At 39.9% G+C, this 17324-nt stretch overlaps 1 pseudogene; it reads left to right on the top strand.

The window, feature by feature from the left end:
• The first annotated feature begins 5617 nt into the window (after positions 1-5617).
• LOC112823667 (peroxiredoxin-1 pseudogene) lies at positions 5618-6189 on the top strand (annotated as a pseudogene).
• The last annotated feature ends 11135 nt before the right edge of the window (positions 6190-17324 follow it).

The raw sequence follows: 17324 nt of genomic DNA, 5'->3' as shown, positions 1-17324 counted from the left end.
TACTCTTCAGTGAACTCCCACTATGGGTGTCACAGAGAAACATCACATGTAACAGTGAGAAGGCTTGTGTATCCCATGAAATTCTCTGTTAACACAAAATGGCCATCATGGTTCCCCCAGCCAGGCCCTGAAGTGGAGTGCAGTCACACAGTTGAAACAGCAAGCACTCTGTGACAAGAAAGCAAAACCCTGCCTCTTATCTGCCTTCAAAGCTCCCTTCAGTTATCAGCTACAAGCACTCAGTTTGAGTTTGGAGAGGGAGGCTTTGACTGTGTACCCTGCCATGTTCAGTTAGAGAATGAATCTTGAAATTCCAACTGGTGCCAGCCGGGGCAACACAGGCAGAAAGTTAAGGGGGGGTCCGTCCCTCTGGTGGTGCTCCACAACGGGTATTTGTCTATAACCAGGGATGAGTCCAAGTGCTGGCTTTAATTTATAGTGTCTGGCAGTTTCTACGGCTGGGATCTTAGCCAAAGACAAGTTCTCTCCCTCTGTCTTTATCCAACTCATTTCTCAGTTAATATTTTGAAGTATTCTTCATGAATCCCCAAATATGCCTTTTGGAATTTCACCACGATCCTCCCAACCTCTGTTATGTATTACTTCTAAATCAACATTTTATCAAATTCTAGTTCCTTCTGGATCAGTAAAATATGGAATTGGATTCTAGTTCTGTCATGAACTAGGCCAGTCATGAAAACCCTCTGAGTCAATTTCCTTATCTGTATGACAAGCAAAATCATGCCTGCTTGAACAGATGGTATTGTGAGGTTAGAAATGATTACATGAAAGTATTAGCCCATCACAGAAGCTAAGTAAATGGTAAACATTTGTTTATTTGAAGGCACAGAGGTAACTCTTTTCATGGTAAAAATGCAATAACGCATTAGTAAAAAGAAAAACCAAGTGGGAAAATATATAGAAAATGATTCTTCAGGAATTACTCACATCCCTCATTGATGGGAGGTTGAACAGGTCATTGTGCTGGTTTGGCCAGCTTATATTTTATCACCTGAATGCCATTTCCATGATCATGTCTGAGACTAATCCAATTAACAAATTTTGGGGGAAGAAACTGAAGGAGTTAAGACCAGGGACTAGATTCACCCCCAGGTATGGGTCAATAATGAGAACAATGGATTTGGTTTTGGATTCCACCGTGAATTCTGAGATGAATAGAATCAGATAACTGAAGCAGCAGGGTCAGAGAAAGAGCCAGAAAACCAAAGGTGGAAATCAAGAAAATGTAAGAGAATATAAAATACAAGGAATGGAGTAAGGCAGAGTTAAATCTAGTGGATATGCGGACTGGTCAGATAACTCAGAGCAGAACTGGGATCTTGGTATGTGAAGAATTGATCAAGGGTTTGTTCCAATTCTAGCCAGTTTCTAAAATAAGTTATAATTTTTAGGGGTGCATTTTATCATTATTTCCTTTTTCCACACCACTGCATCTGCCAACCTACTCTGTTGGCTTGTTTCTACCCTGTTCTTGCATGAAGTTTTACCTAGATCCCATAGCTTCCGTGCACACTCTAAATAGTAACACAAAAAGTCTTAATTTTTAGGACAATAAACTATCCAGTCTAAACTAATGTTAGAACTCCAAACCCTCCTTCCATTTAAAACTTCTATACTCCACCCCATCCCACTCCTTGGGCTCAAGCCAGGCTAGCAACCTGCAATGGAGGAAAGGGCATGATTAGCTGCTTCTCCTCCTTTACCCCAAACCACCCGGCTGCTTTTTCTCCCCATTTATAAATCTGCATCAGAGGCTAGAAGGGAAGGGAAAGGGCTCTGGCATGGCGGCGGAGGGGATATTTGATGGGTACCGTTTCACCCATCTCTTTGCCCTCTGGGATGTCAGGCATCTAATCATTCTTTTCTTTTTTAAGATTTATTGATTGATTTTAGAGAGAGTGTGCACGGGTGCATGGGAGGGGGGAGGCAGAGGGAGAGGGGGGCAGACTCCCCACTGAGCACAGAGGAGGGGCTGGATCTCATGACGCTGAGATCATACCTGAGCTGAAACCAAGAGTTGGATGCTTAACCAACTAAGCCCCCAGGCGCCCCAACACCTAATCATTCTTTATTGGTTTGTGCTTTTGTGGGTATTTGGAGGTGGCCTTCTCCCCTCTCAAGACCTCCCCCCAGCAGTTCCCTTGATGTAGGCAATTGCTCCGCAGGTTGATGGCTCTGCGCCTTGGCTGGGATCAGCACACTCCTCAGGGAGTTCCCAGGAGTTCAAGTCCACAGCAGCCCTATTGTGGGGAGAGTGTAGACAGCTCCAGAAAGCCCATTTCACTGTGGACTGGGTATCCCTGGCCAGCGTCTGACCTTTAGGCTTTGATTTTTCTAAGAACCGTGACAAAATTTTAAACTGGTTCCTTTGAAGTCACCTTCACAGGGCTTGAACAGCGCAGTGGTGGCGAAGTCTGGCAACAATCTCGCAGCTGTCCTCTAAAGAATCGTCCCTGTAGAGCTTCACCTCAACCTCATCAGACTCATCTGCTTCATGTAGCCTGGACACAAGCAATGCACTGAGCATCACAAAACTGGAGTCAGGGTTTCTTGCCCGGTTCTGCATAGATGGTCTGGAGCTGACTGCTCATGGCCTTTGGAGCTTGACCAACATTGCAAATCACCAAAAGAGTCCTATCTAACATCAGGTGACCCAACTCGCAGCCTCTCTAAAGCACCTGTCCGTGCTGCCACAGCATTAGCTGCTGCTCTTGCATTTCCCTGGGGGAATCCTCAAGGTGGCCGACGGCTTCTTGAGCCCAGGCTCCATTTCTTCTCCTGGGAAGTCATTACAGCTTCATGGTTCACTGTGTTCGGCTAATAAACTCCGCCCCTCAGTTCCTGAGTTATCTAATATAAACAATTTAAATCTCTCTGTGCCACGCTTTCAGTATTTTTGAAGACATAATACTTAACTCACCGGATTGTGTAAAGATTAAATGAAAGCCCATTTGTGCAGTACTGACCCCAGTGCCCGGTCTATAGGAGGCACTCGGTAAAGGGTGGCTTAAAAGAGTTGTCTTTGGGACACCTGGCTGGCTCAGTCAGAAGCACATATGACTTAATCTCAGGGTGATGAGGTCAAGCCCCGCATTGGGCATAGGGTTTACTTAAAAAAAAAAAAAGATAAAAGAAGTTGTCTTTGTGAGATGGATCAGCCTGTTTGAAGGAAGACTTTTTGTGAAGCTCTGGGGAGAAGTAAAGCAGGGTTCATTCTGTGTACTTGAGGTTTTGGTTCAAGAGCACCCTTCTGTAGCAGGGCGGAAGCAAGGTCCCATTGACATATGCATGGCCCACATAGAACGTTTTGGTGAAAAGGCAAAATAAACCAGAGATATTTTGACAGATCAGTCTGCTTTATATATATTTAGTTTTTGAAGGATCAAATCTTGTCTCTTTATATATGATAAAGTGAAACAATGATAACTAAGTATAAATCTGCCCTTTGGGATTGAGTAGGAAATTATCCTGGTAAAACATGGCCTGTGTGAGATATTTCTGAGTTAAGAGATAGAAGAAAGCTCCAGTGTTCACATTTCGAGCACAGTTGTTCTACCAACTATGAATTTTTTTCTTCAGATTCAGTCTTCATCTCATCTTCAAGAATATTCTATGAGATTTTGCTAAATATTCTGCCAAGTTTCACAGATAGTATTTCTGAAAAGGCTCCATCCATAAAACCTGTAACCTTAACTTTAATAGTCATGAATGTGGTTTAATACGCTCCGTTTTAGGAGAGCCACCTTGCCCAACAAGCCTCTCTGTACCTTCTCCTCTATTCTCAGCAGGTCTATCTAAAGTAACCCAGCATGGACTTTCAAGTTCTTTTAAGAATCCAGTTCCCAGCATTTAGTGTTTTTACGCTCTGTTTTTTGAGGTAGTAGTTTAAATATATGGAAACCAGTTGCATTTAAGAATGGTCTAAAAGAACATTCATTAGACCTGAAGAAGAATTTAGGCACCCACCTGTGACCCAATTCCGGAGAAATTATACGGCTAAAAGATTAGAACAGGCCGATGGATTCAAGTCAATTCTTTGAGAGTGGAAACGCTGAGTTCAATTTAACGTATATTATTGTAATCATGACAGAAGCATTAACATAGTAATATTGGTCCAAAATATTTTTTTAAACAGACATATTTTGAGTTCCTGCATTCCTGTTGGTGAACGGGATTTTCTTAATGGGCAACATCAGTGTTCTAAAAACGAAACTCTAGGGCGCCTGAGTGGCTCAGTTGGTTAAGCGACTGCCTTCGGCTCAGGTCATGATCCTGGAGTCCCGGGATCGAGTCCCACATCGGGCTCCCTGCTCGGCAGGGAATCTGCTTCTCCCTCTGACCCTCCCCTCTCTCATGTACTCTCTCTCTCTCATTCTCACTCTCTCAAAATAAATAATAAATAAATCTTTAAAAAAAAAGATTTAAAAACGAAACCCTAATGATGCGGACAACTGTGGGACTGAATTCACATTTTACATTTACATTCACATTCATGTATGTGATTCAGGTTTTTGGGTGACTATTGCAACACTGGCTTGTTCTAGAATATGGTTGAATACTAATCCCCGTAGGGTATTTAAAACCAAGTAGGGAAGACATTTCTGTGGGTTTTTTTTTTTTTTGTATTTTCTTTTTACATTAGCTCCTTCTATGAGAGGCCCAGAGATAGTCCTAGAAGAGACAGAGCCTGGAAGAAACTACTCTGCTCCCTCTCCCGCCCCTCCACATAATATTTGGCATATAAACTTGTCTGGGACAGTAGGAAGTGCTTAGAAATATCTTTGGAATCTGAAAATAGGAAAAGAAGTCAGAAGACATGAAGGCTGAGAGAAGTAGAAGTTCGGAGAGGGATTCTCAGCTATCTTGTTCGTGTGGTAGACACAGAGAAGGGTAAGTTGGAGGGTGAATGGCTGGATAGATCTAGTTTTCCTCATATGCTCAAGTCCATCTCAACAGGTCAGGTCACACTTTGGATGCATCCTCTTGTAAACGGCTGAATACATCTATCCTAATTAATCAGAAAACGAGAGGAGCAAAACTATCCTTGGGGGTAAAACAAAAGAATTGTGTTTGAAGCCTGATTTTGGCTGCTTAGTGATTATGTGAGCTGAGAAAATCAGTTCAGTATCCCTGAACTTCAATTTCATCCAGTATAAAATGGATGCATTAATACATACTAAACAGGGTTTTTGCTAAAATTCAGTAAGATAATATGTAATACAAATTTTCAGACAAAGAGTGAACATTTGGACACGTTACATGTTATTGTCCTCATTACACAGGAGGTTTCTTCAATATAAAAGATACAGTGTAAGTTTCAAAGATCGGGATGTCCAGATGGAATATCCATCAAACATATTAGATGCATCTTAACCATCAGCAGACCAGGCTCTCCTATGCAAATCTGGCTGCCTCAAAGGAAGTTCATCCAGACCCAAAGGCTATTCAATAGTCAAATGGGAATGTCGGGAATGCTACACTGGAGAGCCCAAATCCCTCCTAAAGACAAATTCAGATTCATTAGAAATAAACCAAACTGGCGTCTTCTTCCTGCCTTGGCTTCGGCGTTTTTGTTCTCAGAGCTGCCGATAGCAAGATGTCTTCAGGAAATGCCAAAATTGGGCATCCTGCCCCCAACTTCAAAGCCACGGCTGTTATGCCAGATGACCTCAGCCTATCTGACTACAAAGGAAAATACACTGTGTTCTTTTACCCTCTTGACTTCACCTTTGTGTGCCCCACGGAGATCATTGCTTTCAGTGACAGGGCAGAAGAATTTAAGAAACTCAACTGTCAGGTGATTGGTGCTTCTGTGGATTCTCATTTCTGTCACCTGGCACGGAGCAACACACCCAAGAACCAAGGAGGGCTGGGACCCGTGAACATTCCCTGGGTATCAGACCCCAAGCGCACCATTGCTCAGGACTATGGAGTCTTAAAGGCTGATGAAGGCATCTCGTTCAGGGGCCTCTTTATCATGGATGATAAAGGTATCCTCAGGCAGATCACGGTAAAAGACCTTCCTGTCGGCCACTCTGTAGATGAGACGCTGCGACTGGGTCAGGCCTTCCAGTTTACTGACAAGCATGGGGAAGTGTGCCCAGCTGGCTGGAAGCCTGGCAGTGATACCATCAGAAGAGCAAAGAATATTTCTCTGAGCAGAAGTGAGCGCTGGGTCATTTTAGGGCTGGGCTGCAGTGGGTGGCCATGAAAACAAAATCTCTTTTGTACTACTGTCATGCTTAGAACATAAGACTTTAGACTCTGTGCAGTTGTGGTATGGGGACACAACAGGCCTTTCCTGCAGGGGAGGAGGAGGCCAGCCTTCCTTCCTCTGGAGAGAAGGGCCTGAGCTGTTGTGGGGCAGGCCAGCTGTTATGTACAGTAGCAGGGCAACCCTTTTTGTCTTTTGTTGTTTCTATTAAACTTGAACTGAGGAAAAAAAAAAAAGAAAAAAGAAATAAACTGAACTTCTCAAATAAAAGATGGTGGCAGGCTGCATTTGGCCTGGTGGTTCTGAGTTTATGGTTCTCTGTTATATGGTCAGGTAGAGAGATACTTATAGCAGAAACCAGGAATGGCTAAGCTTTACATCCTCCTTTACGTGATATGGAAACAGAGTAATCCTAAGCAACTGAGAAATAGCTGGCTTCCAGTTAACACACAGTGAACTAATTGATTAATTTATTTCAGAATGAAGTTCTTATTCTGCCACTCGATACCTTACAAATCTGGTCCAAAACCATCTTTTAATTTTCTTCTCCAGCTTTTTCTCCTCTGTGCTACTCTGGACGAACGAAACTACTCATTATTCCCACGTGCGTTTCGCATGTTCCCACTTACGTGTCCTTGCTTCACCTGGACTGCTTTTTCTGCATTTTATCAAACTCAAATACTACTCACCATTTAGGACAAAATCAGGTGTACCCGCTGCTCATCTAAACAAACGTTTTATACATAATAGTCCTCCTTCATGATATATGTTCTTTCCCTGTTGCAGACAACAGAATCCACTCCAAATGGCTGAAAGAGAGATTTATTAAGGGAAGCAGAAAATCTCGGAGTCACTGGGACAGTAGGAGGAGCAGTAATTAGGCTAATGGTCACGTCTCAGGTTACCACAGTACTTGCTTGGTACAGGGACTATTGCTACAACCCACCCCATATCCTTACTGCCTCTCCTGCCACTTAAGCCATCAGAACAAATATTTAGAACCTCACCTATGGCTTCCATTGCTTGTTTCTGAGCCAAAGTTTTACACAAGCATATCTTAAAATGAGTTATTTTAATGCTCTAGTTGTCCCAGATTTGACCGATAGTAGCCTCTTTAAGCTGGCATCCATGTCCTTTGACATGTCTCCATTATTCTTTGAGCACTTTCTTATTCTTTTGGCAGAACAAAGTGTTCTGGATTAAAGAAAATGAAGAAACATGACAACTGAATGCAAAATGAATTCTGGCCTAGTTCCTGGACCAGAAAATAATGTTTTTCTGTAAGTTATTACTAGAACAATTGGCCAGGTTTGGTTAGGCCTGTAGATCAGATAATAGTATTGTATCAAAGTGAATTTCTTGATTTTAACTGAGAGCATATTCTTGTTTTAGGGAAATCCACACTACTGTGTTTAGGGGTAAATGGGTATCGTATCTGTGACCTCTCAAATGATATTTTGGAAAAACTAACAATAGACAATTATATATATATGTATATATGCATGTTTTTGTATATATGTAACATATTTGTAACACATCTCTCCCGTGAGGGAGATTGATAAAATAAATGTGGCCAAATGTTACCATTTGGGAAATCTTGGATATATGGAATTTTTTATACTGCATTTGCTATTTGTCTATAATTCTGAATTGTGTTAAAATACAAAATTTAAGAAAATAAGCAAGCAAACAAACAAAAAGATCATGCCTTTCTAGGGAGAATAAATCGTCTGGAAAGAAAAATGGAGAAAAGAATCCAAGAAAGGAAGCTATTACAGTTGTCTGAGGACAAATGGCCATGACATGGACCAGGCAGTGGGAGCAGTAGATATATTGGGTTGTGAACAGACTCAAGATACAAAGTAGAGGTAGAACTGACTGGACTTGGCCATGGGGTCTATAAGGGCTGAGAAAAGGGATGCTTAAAGGAGGACTCCGGGGTTTGCGGCTTCAGTAATTTGATGAATAGTAGTGTCACTCACAGGGAGGAGAACCTGAAGAGGGAAATTTTGCAGAGAAGGGGAAATCGAGAACTTTTACTTGGACATAAAAATTTGAGATGGGCATTAGTCATCCAAGTGGAGATATGTGACATACATGAGCAACTCGGGGGAGAATTTTGTGCTGGAATGAAACTTATGGGGGTGGCCAAAATAAAGATGGTATTTAAAACCATCGAACTGGATAAAATTACCTCGGAAGTGAATGTGGAGGGAGAAGACAGCTTTGAAGCCCTGCCATATTTCAGAGTAGATACATGGGACCTGCCCTGTCATTTATGGGGTTCAGTGCAAAATAGAAATGCAGAGCCCTTTGTTCAAAAATTATTAAAAATTTCAATATGGTGACAACAGAGCATTAAACCAAGTTTGAGGCCCATCTAAGCGGGGGCAGGCAGCCCTATGTGACTCCCCAGCCCTCTACACAAAGAAGGAAGTTCCAGTAAAGGATATTGAAAGGGAACATTCAGAGAAATTAAATTAAATTAAATTAGCCCCCACCCTCGCTTGCTCGCTCTCAGATAAATAAATAAATAAATAAATAATCTTAAAGAAAAAAAAGACTATTGGGTAGAGAGACCAATAGAATAAAGCAAAGGTAAAGAAGCAGGAAGAATGAGTATAATCAATCTGTTTGAGGAAGTTTTGCTCTGAAGAAAAGCAGAGAGATTAAGTGATCGACGGAGGGGAAGTTGGGTTTTTATTTTTAAAGTGAAAAATGGAAGAGTTTGTAGGCTGATGGTCAGAATCCAGTAAAAAGGGAGGCAGTGGTAATGCAAGAGAAAGAGGCCTCTCAATTCAACTGGCTGACTTCTCTAGCAGTTTCTCTGACTGCTTGGATACAGGGACAGAGGTGTTTTGGGGGGACATTCTCCATACCACTCTCGCATTTCTACACAGATTGTGAGTGGCAGCACTGACTATAATTCATCCTGGACTATCTTTCCAGGGATGCTTGTGTAGTAAAAGGGCTCAGAAAATAGAAATAATAGACTTTCTCCCTCCAGAGTAAAAGGCTGGCGTGCTTACTCTCCAGCATAATAAAGATAATGTCTTGAATATAATGGGCGTGTTTCCTGCTCATCACACCCGATTCAGGTTCCCTAAGATTAGGGCTCCTCTCCTGTAACGCAGCCCACTGAATGTGCAGGTGTCATTCAACCTTCTTGGTGTCACCCTGTGTGAAGTGGGGCTCAGGGAACCAGAGGAAAAATGCTGAGAATCTGGCTACCACTATTGCTGAGGAATAAAACTCTTCTTTACCTCTGATCCAGGAGGCTGTGTCTTCTGCCAGTATCCATGAAATCGTGGCAGGTTAACTGGTTAACTTGCAAGTAGTGAACAGAGTTAGACCCTTTACGGTTCTTGCCAATGAGCTCCAAAGGAAGCAAGAAGCCAGAGTTGAAGGTGTTTTTAAGAGAGGGATTAAAATCTGGGATCATAGACTCTAACCCAAAAAAATAGGCAAGTGAGGACAGAGAAACAGTGGTGAATAGTAAATCTGTTTGCGAGGGAGCATGTGTGTTTGTGCCGGGGGGTGGGGAGGGGGCTATGTGTGGCAGAGCTTCATTTGTTGGAAGAACTGTTTGGATGTGTCATCTTTGGGTAGAGATGATATATTATAAATGCAAGTCATGCTTGAAATCAGTCTTTCCGAGGTGGCACAGTTGCTGGAGGCAAGAAGGTCCGGGTAAGTGGCTCAGGGTGGGTGAAAAAAAAGTTTGGGGAACAATTCTGAGAATGTCTCAGAGCAAGGAAGGTGTTCAGGCTTTGATCGTAAACTTACCATGCCAGGTCCCTGGATGACTTCTCCTTGCCCCAGCTCTTAAAGCCAGTGGTGGGAGTGGTCAGGGGGAATGTCCCGTTGTTCTCTTTGACAGCGCTCCCTCATTGCTTCTTGGCCCTCATCCGCTCTGCTCTGTGCCCAGCATATCACCTGGGCTCCTTGGCCTTCAGCCTTCTTGTGGAGCCAGCCAATGAAGAGCACTCACTGAAGTCTGGAAGACAGGAGAGGGCAAAGAATTTAGTGTAGTAGTTTCCCTCCTCCATTTCCTCCTTTGTGTTGCTGGAGCTCTGTTTGTGCCTACATCTCCCCAAAATTCTAGTTTCTGTCAATCGGCCCCTATTCCATGACCTCAGCTCTTAAAAGAGCTCTAACACTTTTTCCTCATTTGTCCCTTCCCAGGCCTGTGAGCCATAAATGCTTCCAAATATTGCTAGTTCCTATGTGCCTCAAAATCACGTGTTCTTCCCTTACCCCTGCCACACCTCAGTAAATAGCTCCTTCATTAGAAAGCCTCCTTCAAGATCCAGGTTCTCAGCTGTGCTGTCTGTTACCTGCTGGGACCCCAAATGATGCAGTGGAATCGGGCAGGGAGTTAGTGTCATGGGGTGGGGTAGACAGAGAACATTCTTATTTTTTTTTATTTTTTTTTATTTTTTATTTTTATTTTTATTTTTATTTTTTTATTGTTATGTTAATCACCATATATTACATCATTAGTTTTTGATGCAGTGTTCCATGATTCATTGTTTGTTCATAACACCCAGTGCTCCATGCAGAACGTGCCCTCCTCAATACCCATCACCAGGCTAACCCATCCCCCTACCCTCCTACCCTCTAGAACCCTCAGTTTGTTTTTCAGAGTCCATCATCTCTCCTGGTTCATCTCCCCCTCTGACATACTCCCCTTTTCTTCCTGTCCTGTTATCTTCTTCTTTTCCTTTTTTCTTAAAATATGTTGCGTTATTGTTTCAGAAGTACAGATCTGTGATTCAACAGTCTTGCACAATTCACAGCGCTCACCGTAGCACATACCCTCCCCAATGTCTATCACCCAGCCACCCCATCCCTCCCACCCCCAACCACTCCAGTAACACTCAGTTTGTTTCCTGAGATTAAGAATTCCTCATATCAGTGAGGTCATGTGATACATGTCTTTCTCTGATTGACTTATTTCACTCAGCATAACACCCTCCAGTTCCATCCACGTCGTTGCAAATGGCAAGATCTCATTCCTTTTGATGGCTGCATAATATTCCATTGTGTATATATACCACCTCTTCTTTATCCATTCATCTGTCTATGGGCATCTTGGCTCTTTCCACAGTGTGGCTATTGTGGACATTGCTGCTATAAACATTGGGGTACACGTACCCCTTCGGGTCCCTACATTTGTATCTTTGGGGTAAATACCCAGTAGTGCAATTGCTGGATCGAATGGTAGCTCTAATTTCAACTGTTTGAGGAACCTCCATACTGTTTTCCAGAGGGGTTGCACCAGCTTGCATTCCCACCAACAGTGTAGGAGGGTTCCCCTTTCTCCACATCCCCGCCAACATCTGTCGTTCCCTGACTTGTTAATTTTAGCCATGACAGAGAACATTCTTAACAGAAATAGAAGACACAGCTGTGTAGGGTGCTTTATCTGTCAGGTTTTGGTGTCAAGGTTATGGCTAATTTAATAAAAATGCATTAGAAAGCTTTCATGCTTTTCTAGGAACTTGAGTAACATACGAATTTTACCGTGAAAAGTATTTGCTTTTTGGAACTTTGAAAGAAGTAATTGATCCAAATATCTGGACTGAGTACTTTTTGGAAGTAATTTTAGAAATGTTTCACAATTTGTGTTATTGTTATTTTCTTCTGTTTTTCAATTTCATTGTGGGTCAAATTTGACATTTATGTTTTTCTTTCAAAAATGTCCATTTAAATAGAGATATTCAAGTATGTAAGCATGTGCTGTATATAGTTCTCATTCAACACATTCATCAAACACTTAGAGGATTTTATGTTCCAGGTACTATTCTAATTTAAAATATCTGTATCTAGACTTTTCCTCTTCTCATTGCGTTTCTTTCAGTTGTATTTGATTACACATCCTATTTTTTTTCAATATTTCTAGGACTTAGTTCTTGGACTTATTAATCTGGGGGAATTTTGCTTTATCTGCTTTTATATTCATTTATTCATATTTTATTTTTAGGATTTCCATATTCTTGCTTTATAAATTTGTATTCTATTTCTTAATTTTCAAATGACCACAATTTTCACTTACTTTTCTAAAATTTTTAACTTGTTTCTATTTCCAAAATTAAAAATAGCTGTCATATAAAATTAAAGACAAAGAAGGTTAACATTATGTACTTCCAACAATGAAACTTAACATTTTAGTGTATATCCTTTCAATATTTTTTTCTCTCTGTATGTGTCAATATCTTTTTGTTTTTGTTTTGTTTTAATTTTTTACAAAATTCAGAAAAGGCCATTTTCTGAAGGCCATTTTTTTTTTTTAATTTTTAAAGTAATCTCTACACCTAACATGGGGCTCAAACTCAAAATCCGTAAATCAAGAGTCTACCACCTAAGCCAGCCAGGCACCCTTATCTTTTAAAACTATTTAGTTATGGGATGCCTGGGTAGCTCAGATGGTTAAGCACCTGCCTTTGGCTCAGGGCATGATCCCAGGGTCCTGGGATCGAGCCCCACATCAGGCTCCTGGCTTAGCAGGGAGCCTGCTTCTCCCTCCTCCTCTGCCTCTCTCCCTACTCATGCTTTTTCTCTCTCTCTCTTTGTATCTCTGTGTCTCAAATGAATAAATAAAATCTTTTTAAAAAAACTAGTTATAATTTTTTATCTGAGTATAGTTGAAACACAATGTTACATTAGTTTCAGGTGTACAAGTTTGTGATTTAATAAGTTTATACATTATGCTATGTTCATCATAAGTGTACCTAACCATCTGTCCCATTATATCTCTATTATAATATCATTCACTGTATTCCTTATGCTGTGACTGAAGGCCTGTATCTCCCATTCCTTTTCACCCATTTTGCCCCACACTCCCCTTCCCCTGACCCTACCAACAATCATCAGTTTGTTCTCTGTATGTATAGGTCTCATTCTGCTTTTTATTTATTCATTTGTTTTGTTTTGTTTTTTAGATTCCACTTATGAGTGGAGTCATATTATATTTGTCTTTCTCAGTATGACTTATTTCACTTAACATAATGGTCTCCAGATCTGTCCATGTTGTTTGAAATGGCAGGACCTCATCCTTTTTTATGGTTGCATAATATTCCCATATATGTATATACCACATCTTCCTCATCCATCCATTGAAATCTTCCTTATATATTGATGGACACTTTGGCTACTTCCATATCTCAGCTATTATAAATAATGCTGCAATAAACATAGGAGTGCATATATCTTTAAAAAATTAATGTTTTAATTTTCTTTGGGTAAATACTCAGTAGTGGAATTACTGGACCTATTTTTTATTTTTTGAGGAACCTCCATATTTTTTTTTCTATAGTGGCTGTACCAATTTACATTCCCACCAACAGTGCACGAGAGTTCCTTTTTCTTTACATCCTCACCAACACTTGTTATTTCTTGTCATTTTGACTTTAGACATTCTTGACATGTGTAAGGTGATATCTCATTGTGGTTTTGATTTACATTTCCCAGATGATTAGTGATGTTGAGCATCTTTTCATGTGTCTATTGGCCCTCTGTATGTCTTCTTTGGAAAAATGTCTCTTCAGGTCCTCTGTGCATTGCTTTAATTCAATTGTTTCTTTTTGGTGTTGAGTTATATAAATTCTTTATATATTTGGATATTAACCCCTTATTGGATATGTCATTTGCAAATACCTTCTCCCATTCAGTAGGGTGTCTTTTTGTTCTGTTGATGGTTTCCTTCACTGTGCAAAAGCTTTTTATTTTGATGTAGTCCCAATAATTTAATTTTGCTTTTTTCTTGCCTGAGGAGACATACCTAGAAAAATACCAACAGCATTTTTTACAGGACTAAAACAAACAAGCCTAAAACTTTTAAGGAACCACAGAAGACCTCAAATAGCCAAAGCAATCTTGAGAAAGAAGTACAAAGACAGATTTTAAGATATACTACAAAGCTCTATAGTATACTGCAAAACAATATGGTAACTGCCGCAAAAGTAGGCACATAGAACGATGGGGCAGAATAGAGACTCCAGAAGTAAGTCTACAATTACTTGGTCAGTTAAACTATCACAAAGGAAGCAAGAATGCAATGGGGGAAAAGACAGTCTCTTTAGTAACTGGCACTGGAAAAATTGGACGGCCACATGTAAAAGAGTGAAACTAGACCACTTTCTAACACCATACACAAAAAATAAACTCAAAATGGATTGAAGACCAAAAGTGAGACCTGAAACCATAAAAATCCTAGAAGAGAACACAGGCAGTAAGTTCTCTGACATTGGCCTTAGCAACATTTTTCTAGACAGAGTTTTAAACTTAGCACTTTTTGATTATTAGTAAAGTTGAACATGGTTTCAAGTTTAACATCTGTTTACATTTCTCCTTCTTTGAATTATGTTCATATGTTATGCCCACTTTCTCATTTAATGTTGGAGCTCTATATAGAGTAGAAGATTCACTATTTGTTCCATATATATTGCAAATATTTTCTCTCAATGATTCTGCTGTTTTCTTTTATGTTGCCTTTGATATTGAAGTTTTATAGAATTTTTATAGAACACTTTTTTTGTGTAGACATATCAAAGTTCTTTTAGAACTTACTTATTTTTATGCTTAACCAAAGTTTTTCTCCAGAGATCAGACATAAAATTTCCTTTTGTTTTTTCTCATTTACCATGATTTTATGTTTTACATATATGTGTATATCTATAAACATATACATAAATATATCTATATATCTCCTGCTGGTTCTGTTTCTCTGGAGAACCGTGACTACTACACATACTAAAAGTCATGAAGGGGGCACCTGGGTGGCTCAGTCGTTAAGCGTCTGCCTTCAGCTCAGGTCATGGTCCCAGGGTCCTGGGATCGAGCCCCACATCGGGCTCCCTGCTTGGCGGGGAGTCTGCTTCTCCCTCTCCCACTCCCCCTGCTTGTGTTCCCTCTCTCTCTGTCTCTCTCTGTCAGATAAATAAATAAAATTAAAAAAAAATTAAGAAAAAGTCATGAAGATGGTCTCCTCTGCTTTCTTGAAAAAAGTTTACACTAAGATCTACAATCTATCTTGAATTGATATATAATTTTGTCTTTTTAAATTACATATCAAATTGGTAAATATTCATAAGATATTACTGATAGCATCTTTGCTATGATTTATAATCTTAATAAGGTATTTAAAATGCTTTACCATTACAACCTGATTTTGTCTATTTGCTTGAAAGAGGATTTTTTAAAAAATTCTATTATGGGACTATCATTGGACTATAACATTACTGAATTATTTTTGAGATATTCAATTTTACAAAGTGACATTTTAGTCTCTATTGAAATTATATCAATGCTCTCATGATTCTCACCTATTTCTGTAATAAATTACATCAATAAATTTCTCAGATTTAAATTAGCATTAATTTCTTGATTTATCATTTTCATTATATTGTTCTGCTAGATCTAATTTTAAGATTCTGACTTAACCTTTATTCATATGTAAGGTTGCCTAGTGAAATTTTTTAAATTAAGGATATATTCTATTATTCACAAAAAGAGGAAAAGAAAGTCTAAGTTCACATAGTTTCTTCTTTAACAATCTGTGAATTTAAGGGCATAGGTTCCATCTTAAACATTGTTGCTTTGGCCACATTCCATACTATTTTTTTATGAAGTGTCCATTAGTGACATAGTCTAAGTGATTTATGATAGATTGAGCCAAGAATAATTTGGAATAGTGTTTTAAATTTTATGCAACCTTTTATAATACATTAAATTTTATTGCTTTGTGATTATAGGATGTGCTTTGTACATATTTTACTTCTGAAATTAAGGTTACCTTTATGGCCTAGTGTATGGTTAATTATTGTAACTATCATGCTTTTGTTAGGAAAGAAAATACAGTCTTTATGTGGTCAAAGTTAGATATTAGTTAAGTTAATATTATTCACAGTATTTATTATATTCATCTATCAATAGTTAGTTGTCTACTTAATTGGTTAAAGCCTAAGAAATAATACGAAATTTAACACTTGTGTGTCATAAAAATTTCTCCTTATCTTTTAAATAGGTGTTGATATGTATATATATTCACACACATATTCATGCAGTTTTAATGTTTAGTATCTAAGTAAGGTGCATTTATTGACTTAATGTGTCTACTAAATCTCTTGAGCTATTAATTTCTATCATTTTCTTACACATTTTTTTAAAGATTTTATTTATTTGACAGAGAAAGACACAGCGAGAGAGGGAACACAAGCAGGGGGAGAGGGAGAGGGAGAAGCAGGCTTCCCGCTGAGCAGGGAGCCCAATGCGGGGCTTGATCCCAGGACCCTGGGATCATGATCTGAGCCAAAGGCAGACGTTTAACGACTGAGCCACCCAGGCACCCCTTTCTTACACATTTTTATTAAGCAAAATAGGTCATCAGTTCTGTAGAGTTTCCTACATTTTAGTTTTTGTGGATTGGACTCAAGTTTCTGAGTTGTGCATGAACAAGAGGCAGAAAGCAATGACACATTGCATGTCACACTGTACTTAAATATATTCCTCTGTCCTTTATATTTTCGCAAATTGGTAATTAGACCTAGAGGCCACGGTCGGACTGAGTTGTTTGAGTGACAAGACCCCCTTACTGTGGTGCTGTACACCTCCATCATCCTTACTGTGGTGCTGTACACGTCCATCATCCTTACTGTGGTGCTGTACAACTTCCATCATCCTTACTGTGGTGCTGTACACCTCAATCATCCTTACTGTGGTGCTGTACACGTCCATCATCCTTACTGTGGTGCTGTACACCTTCCATCATCTTACTGTGGTGCTGTACACCTGCATCATCCTTACTGTGGTGCTATACACCTTCCATCATCCTTACTGTGGCGCTGAACACTTCCGTCATCCTTACTGTGGTGCTGTACACTTCCATCATCTTACTGTGGTGCTTACTCTTCCATCATCCTTACTGTGGTGCTGTACACTTCCATCATCCTTACTGTGGTGCTGTACACTTCCATCATCCTTACTGTGGTGCTGTACACCTCCATCATTTTAGCATCTTCTTGTTTCTCCTTCTTTTTGCTATCAGCCATCGGTGCTCATTCCAATCCGGTCATCATTAGTACTTGTA

Source organism: Callorhinus ursinus, unplaced genomic scaffold (assembly GCF_003265705.2).
Source record: "Callorhinus ursinus isolate GAN/ISIS: 27379988/994484 unplaced genomic scaffold, GSC_fseal_2.0 scaffold5, whole genome shotgun sequence".
Classification (NCBI taxonomy): Eukaryota; Metazoa; Chordata; class Mammalia; order Carnivora; family Otariidae; genus Callorhinus; species Callorhinus ursinus.
This window is presented reverse-complemented; position numbering and strand designations above follow the sequence as displayed.